We start from the raw sequence: 8,048 nt of genomic DNA on the forward strand, positions 1-8,048 counted from the left end.
TGTCCTTTGTAGGGACATGGATGAAGCCGGAAGCCATCATTCTGAGCAAACTATCGCAAGGACAGAAAACCAAACACTGCATGTTCTCACTCATAGGTGGGAATTGAATAATGAGAACACTTGGACACAGGGTGGGGAACATTACACACCAGGGCCTGTCATAGGGCAGGGGGATGGGGAGGGATAGCATTAGGAGATATACCTAATGTGAATGACGAGTTAACGGGTGCAGCACACCAACATGGCACATGTATACATATGTAACAAAGCTGCACTTTGTGCACATGTACCCTAGAACTTAAAGTATAATAAAAAAAATTTTTTTAAAAAAAACAAAGCCCTGAGTCATAACAGGCTGTGTTAGATAGTATTATTGTTCAAATATTTGATGACCCTCCCGGTGGGACCATTGTAGGCTACCACATCACTCAGATCAGGCTTTTCCATGTGACTTGCAATGTCCCTCTCTTTAGGAGGATTATACATCACATTGTGTGACTTGCTTTGGTGAACATCATATGAGGGGAGATGATGAATGTCACTTCTTTGTGGAAGCTTCAAGAGCCAGCAGGGGTTTTACTTTTGGTCTCTTTTCTCTCAACCAATGATACCTGCAATATATCAGACAGAGGCTGATCCATTAGCTCAGGTTCATCAGGTCCAGAGGGAAGATGACATAGATGGGAACCACAGCTGACCCATAATGGACATTAAGGTGAGAAATAAATCTTTGTTTTTATAAGCCACTGAGGTTTGTGGAGGTCGTTTTTTATCACAGTGTAACTTAGCCTAAGCTGACAGATAAATAAGTTTTAAGAGAGAGAGAATTCCATTTACCTGCATTTATATTATGAATCCCAGTAAGCTTGGACTAGATAATCTATAAGACATCAACTTCTTCTAAATTAGAATAGGAATTTATTGGGGGAGATATTAAGTAGCTCCTAGAGGCAAGGCTGGAGTTTGGAGAGTGGGCAGGCACCAAAGGGAATCCACGAGGCTGGAGCTGCAGCCATAGCCGGAACGTGAATGACCTGATTAAGATGCTGTCACTGTTAGGTACTGGAAACCGCCACTGGCATTCTGGGCACTAGCACCAGTGGTGGTCACTAGATACTAGAGGCTACCACTACCTGTGCCAGAATGAACTCTGAACTAATCCAGCATCTCTTTGTTGCTTGCCTAAGAGTCAGCTCTTCAAAGAGAGTATCTGATTGCCTAGTCTTGAGTCTCATGGCTGTATTTTTGTTGTCAGGGTACTGGAAGAGCAAGTGTCTCTCCATTGAGACTTTTATAATGAAAAGACTCACAAGATAGTTGGTTTCTTAAGTGTCAGAAAGACCTTCAGATGCTAACCAAACCGCATCCCCCACAAAAGAAAAATATCCCCCACAAACTTAGAAGATAAGCAAACTAGGCTGGGCACAGTGGCTCACGCTTATAGTCCCAGCACTTTGGGAGGCTGAAGTGGGCAGATCACCTGATGTCAGGAGTTCAAAACCAGCCTGGGCAACATGGTGAAACCCCGTCTCTACTAAAAATACAGAAATTAGCCGGACGTGGTGGCGTATGCCTGTAATCCCAACTACTCGGGAGGCTGAAGTGGGAGAATCACCTGAACCCTGGAGGCGGAGGTTGCAGTGAGCCAAGATCGTGCCACAGCACTCTGGTCTGGGTGACAGATTGAGACTCCATCTAAAAAAGAAAAAGGAAAAGAAGATAAGCAAACTTTACAACTTCTATTCTGTATTTCTGTTATGGGGGTTGATATGGTTTGGCTCTGTCCCCACCTAAATCTCATCTTGAGTTGTAGCTCCCATAATCCCCACATGTCATGGGGGGTAATTGAACCATGGGGGTGGGTTTTTCCCATGAGAGTGAATAAGTCTTAGGAGGTCTGATGGTTTTATAAAGGGCAGTTTCCATACACACTCTCTCTTGCCTGCCGCCATGTAAGATGTGCTTTCGCTCCTCCTTTGCTTTCCGCCATGATTGTGAGGCCTCCCCAGTCATGAGGAATTGTGAGTTCATTAAACCTCTTTTTCTTTATAAATTACTCAGTCTCAGGTATGTCTTTATCAGCAGCGTAAGAACAGATTAATACAGAGGTATGACATAAGCAGTGTAGTATAAATGATTGCATTCTAATTGAAAGTATATGTGATGGATGGACATATTCTAGTCCAGTGCTGTCTGATAGAATTTTCTGTGCTGATGCACATACTCTATATCTACTCCATCAATTGGGTAGCCACTAGCCACACTTGCCTATTGAGCAGTGCAAATGAGGCTAATGTGACTTAGGAATTGAATTCTGAATGCTATATCATTTTAATTGGTTTGCACTGAAATTTAAATAGCCACACGTGCATAGCGGTTACCGTATTGGACAGCACAATTCTAGTCCATTCAGGCACCACACCTAATTTTCTTCAGGAAATTCTTCTCTCTTTTTGTGTTAGATTTATTCCTAAGTATTTTATAATTTTGTTATTGAAGTTAATATAGTTTTAAATAGATGTTTCCTGTGTTTTGTTGGCTATATAAAGGGAACTTACTTTCGTTAATCACTTTTTATCTAGCCACCTTATTAAACCCTTTCAATGATAGATTTTCTATAGTGTGATTTGGATTTTCTAATCATATTGTCTATGTTTAATAAGTTTTGTTTCTCCCTTTGCAGTCCTCTCACTTTTTTGCTTTTATTTTTGTGTGCTAGGACCTCCCATGCAATGTCGAAGAGAGTGGTTGGAGGAGACATTCTTATCTTTTTTTTTTTTTTTTTTTCTATTTTAAAGGGCATACGTGACGGATTTTAACCATTAAGAATGATGTTTGGTATAGGTTTTTAGTACATATTCTTTATGAGGTTAGGGAAGTCTCTTCTATTCCTGGTTTGCTAAGAGATTACTTATCACAAATGGGTGTTGAATTTAATTGAATGATTTTTTTTCTTCATCTATTGAGTTGACTGCATGTTGTTTTCCCTTTGAACTGTTCAACTACCCTTGCATTCCTGATATACATCCAAATTAGTCATTACAAATGAAATTCTATTATTTTCTCTTATTAGTCACTTTTTCCTCCCTCTTTGCAAGTCTAACACTTTTTTAATGAATGCGGGACATAGTATATAAATGAAACAAAAATGCTCCACATATTGTCTTCCACCAGTGAGGGTTCACCCTTTCCACTTTTAGGCAGAGAGAGTGAGGGATTTGTCAAATTTAATCAGGGATTTCATTTAGCCAGAGCCTAGCTGTGGCTGTGAGTAGGATCCAGCACCCGCTTGGATTATTTATACTCCTATGGATGGAGTGAGGGTAGGGGAGGTGAGAGGATAAGAAGCTGGTTATGTGAGGGTGATGGCAGTCTCAGCTCTTAAACCAAAAAATAAAGAAAGCTGCAAATGAGCACTGGGTATTTAGATAGAAGATCATGGGGCCACTGGAAAAGGAACACTTCAGCATCACTATCCTGAGTCTTAGGAGCAGCACATATGGTTTTGGCCATGTCTGTGTGGGCTTATGTCTGAAGGAAATAGTTGCCAAGATAACTGGACTTGTGCCTTTCACTAACCATTATAGCCTAAGACAAAGATTAAATTGTGCGGCCTTATGAAGTACTTTTAAAGGTTTCTTAAAATTGCTTCATGAAAAACTTCCACTTATTGCCCAAAATAATATTATAACTTGGAATCCAAAATTTAAATAAAAATTACCCAGAATCCTACTGCCATAATGATTCAACTGCTTTGATTTTCCTTGCTGCCTTCCATTCTTTTGTATATAAACACTCATATATACACACTCATACAAACACACACACATATACTTTTCACATAATTGTAACCATGGTGTGTATGCAATTTTCCTTCCATTGCCTTTGAAGGTTAAGTTCAGTTTTTGACTCATGTTCATCAGCAAATCAGCAAAGAGATTGAATTCTTCACTTCATTCCTGAATTTTAATGCTTGTTCCATTTTGCCATTTTTTAATTAACTAAGTTAAGTTATATTTAGAGTGTGGTAAAGAAAGTACAGCACTATTCAACATACACATATTATTTTTAAGAGAATACATTAGATCTTGCATTGCTAGAGAAAGTATTACAATTTTAAGTTCTTCCACCAGTTGTGAAGATTTAATAATAGTTTGCCTGTTTTCTTTATTTAGAAAGATTTATTGAAAGCTGCTATGTGCTAAGTTATTTGTGACCTTGTTTGCGAAACTTGTACTACTCTTTCCACAGCCCTTCCCATTGCTGCCTGCTCATTCTTAGGGCTCGACATGAGTCACCTCCTCATTCCTGCCGTCTCTGGTATCATCACCCTATATTCCCACCTACTGCACCTTGAAATTATTTTCTGCAGTCCATTTGTAACTACACGTTTGTTTAGTTACTTATTGAATGTCTCCTCTAATCTTCTCTAAGCTCTCCTAGAAAAGGAACTGAATCTATTTTGTTCACCAAGATAAAGTCACGTAACATTTTTTAAAAAGCTGGTGGATAGGAGCCAAAGTGTGGAGGAGGGTGTTTGTCCTCAGAGAAGAGGATGATGGCTGGGGACGCCCCTTGAATTCCTCCCGTGTCTTATTTACTGCTGTATTCTCGGCACCTAGCAGAGCGTACATGCTCACTATATATTCGTTGAATAAATAAGTATTAACATGAATTGACTTTTCATTTCCTGCAAATCTTAAAATCACCCAAGGGAAGAGACAGTAAATGTGTGTCTATGCTGCGGGCATTGGAGGGACTTGGGTGAGCATGGTGGTTACCCACAAACTTGAGAGGTGTGAGTTGTGTTGGCTCCTGCCTCCCGTGCCTGCCTCCCTTCTGACAGTGTGTAGGTTGACAGAAGGAAGCATGGCAATGGCTTTTGACACCCAGGTTGCCATTTGACAGTGTCCACTGGATAGAATTCATAGGACTCATGAAAGAATATATGTTTTATTTGGTTGAGGGCCAGAATTTTCATTTGCTTACATCAGTCTGAGTCTGGAAATTCTGAAATTTGCTCACGGGTGATACCTAGATTAAGGATTATGCCCCTATTCATTTTTGCTTGAGAACTCCTTTTTAAGCATAGCAGTGAAGAAATCCGATTTCTGGCATTTCTTTATACGTTGAAATTTTATCTGACTTAAGAATCACTATCAAAAGTTCTATATTAGTGCAAGAAACATGCTGAACTTAGTATCTAGGCAAACCGGAAAAGTGTGACATTGGTATAAAATATTGAAGATGTACATATTATATAAATATGTAAGTATATAAATAAATGCATTATTAAATACATCAATATATGTTGAAAAGCTATATATTATAAAAAATGCTTCCTCAACCAAATTGGGATTTTTCTTCCATACTATTTGGTAATGTTCTTTTTCACTTAACATTATATGTTGTTAAGAATTTTCACTCTGGCTTAACTTTAAAGCCAAATATAACAAATTTTGAGTTACTTTTATGTATATTGTATGCTTTTTCCCCTTCTTAGTACAGGTATAGAAGAACATCTATGCAACATTATGACCAAATCTGTTATTCGGCCAAACAACTTTGGAAAAATATCAAATTTGTGACTATTTATATATGTAATATAATGGTGAAATGGCCTACAACTGAGTTCTGTGTTTTTCCTTGTATGTGAAAGTAAAAGCAGTCCAATTATTATCAATATTTACTTTACCTGAGTCTAGGGCCCACTTACTTGTAGCTTTTTTTTTTTTTTTTTAAATTCTTGAGACAGAGTCTTGCTGTGTTGCCCAAGCTGGAGTGCAGTGGCACGCGATCTTGACTCACTGTAACCTCTGCCTCCCGGGTTCAAGCGATTCTCCTGCCTTAGCCTCCTGAGTTGCTGGGATTACAGGCATGCGCCAGCACGCCCGGCTAATTTTTTTTGTATTTTTAATAGAGACGGGGTTTCACCATGTTGGCCAGGCTAGTCTCGAACTCCTGACCCATGATCCATCCGCCTCGGCCTCCCAAAGTGCTGGGATTACAGGCGTGAGCCACCATGCCTGGCCACTTGTAGCTTTTCATCAGAGATGCCAGAAGTGATTTCTTTCAGTCTCCAGCTTGAGATGGGGTATTAACTCCCAGGACTCATAGTAATAAGTAGGTGTCATTTAAATAAAAGAATCATTTATGCATAGCAACCTTGGCCTCTTTCTCTCCCATGAGTGATGCATTGGTGTTTACAGAATATAAAGATGAAAATCTTCGTGAGATGAAGGGAGTCAAACTAGGTTAGTTCTTTAATGTTTTCATCAAGGAACAAGTTTATGGAGCAAGAGAGATAGCAACTGTTTATCCAACTTGCATCAGCTTACCAACCACACACATCCAACAACAAAAATCCCCCAAACTTGCCCTTCAGAGAAAAATCTTTTAACCCACTCTACTCTTGCACTGACATAGAAATGTGGTTAAGAAGTGAATGGTGGAAGAGACCAGAATATACTAACATTCTTAAATGTCAGTTGGCTAGTATCCAACTGATAGTAACTTTAGAGAAAGTAACTTTCCTTATTCTTTCTTAAGGTACTATAAGCTACACTCAAATATGTTTGAATGCCTTCTTACATTTTGGAACAGCCTAAGAGTCACTCATGGGACCTTCTTAGAACATTTTTTATGAAAGCTGTTGGGTTTGTCAAGGTTTACTTTAACTCAAAATACAATAATTTCATGAGATCACTTGTTAATAGCTAGTTGGTATTAGCAGTTGCACAGATAAACTCTTATTCTATCACTCCTTGACTATGGTTAGGATGTATGATTTTCAGGTAGCATTTCTTTAATTATCCTGTGGATTGCTTGTTGCAATTTGGCCCAAGGTACATGACTTTTTTTCTATTGGAAAATTAACTCTAATATTCATATACAATGTTTTATGGTGTACTTTTAATGTGTGTTTTAAAAACGATAATGTATATCTCTTCTTCCCCCCAATTTAACAGATTTGTATTTTATAAACGTTTATACATATTTCCTTGGGGAAATGACCTGCAGATAAGAAACAGATTTCTGTTTATGAGAAAAAAATTATTTAAGCTTATGCGTTGTTTTCAGAAGCATTCTAAAATTGCCTTTTTAATTTGTGAGAAACTTTCTCTAATATGACCTTTCTAGTGCTGAATGAAAAGTCATTACCTGAAAATGACTCCCCAGAGAGCTGGAGATTATTTAAATTGTTGTGGGCCCCAACATCATAAAAGTGAGATCTTTGTCTTGGAAAATAAACAGACTAAATCTTTTTAAAAAACCTTTTATTTTAGGTTTAGGGGTACATGTGCAGGTTTGTCATGTAAGTAAACTGCCTGTTGCGAGGGCTTGGTGTACAGATTATTTAGTTACCCAGGTAATAAGCATAGTACCTGATACCTAGTTTTTTTCCTGCTCCTTTTCCTCCTCATACCCTCCACCCTCAAGTGGGCCCTGGTGTCTGTTGTTCCTATGTGACCATGCGTTCGCATCATTTAGCTTCTACTTATAAGTGAGAACACGCAGTATTTGGTTTTCTGATAAACGAACTAAATCACAAACAAATTAAATGTATTGAAATGTCACTATGAGTCCCTCCCACTTGCAGGGTTCTGTATCATAGGATTCATGCACTCAACTGCACACATAAAGCAAGGACTTAAGGAGAGCTTCTCCAGTACTACTTTTGCACCATCGCTTTCTATTGAGAGATGACAGAGGCAGTATTTTAACAAGATTAAAGGAAAGTTTTAATAGCTTCATTTAAAAAGTTCTTGTTTTTCCACAATATCACAACTGTTTTCATTTTTCATCTGTTTGTTCTTTGTCCGTTTGCCTAGTCGTTTTTATCATTGAAATCACGACATCCTGTGACTGTGCTCATGAGGTCTGTTTATTTCCACTTTACGTAAACTTTTCAAAATGACAGTTATTTCGTACTCGGTCTCGCCCGAACGCAGACGGGAGGACACTTGAGGAGCAATCGACCCAAAGGAAAAGCACGATTCAGGCCCCGCCTGCCTCGGCTCCACCTCCCACGGGCCCCACTCCCAGGG

The sequence above is a fragment of the Colobus angolensis genome, unplaced genomic scaffold (genome assembly GCF_000951035.1).
Source record: "Colobus angolensis palliatus isolate OR3802 unplaced genomic scaffold, Cang.pa_1.0 Scaffold450, whole genome shotgun sequence".
NCBI lineage: Eukaryota > Metazoa > Chordata > Mammalia > Primates > Cercopithecidae > Colobus > Colobus angolensis.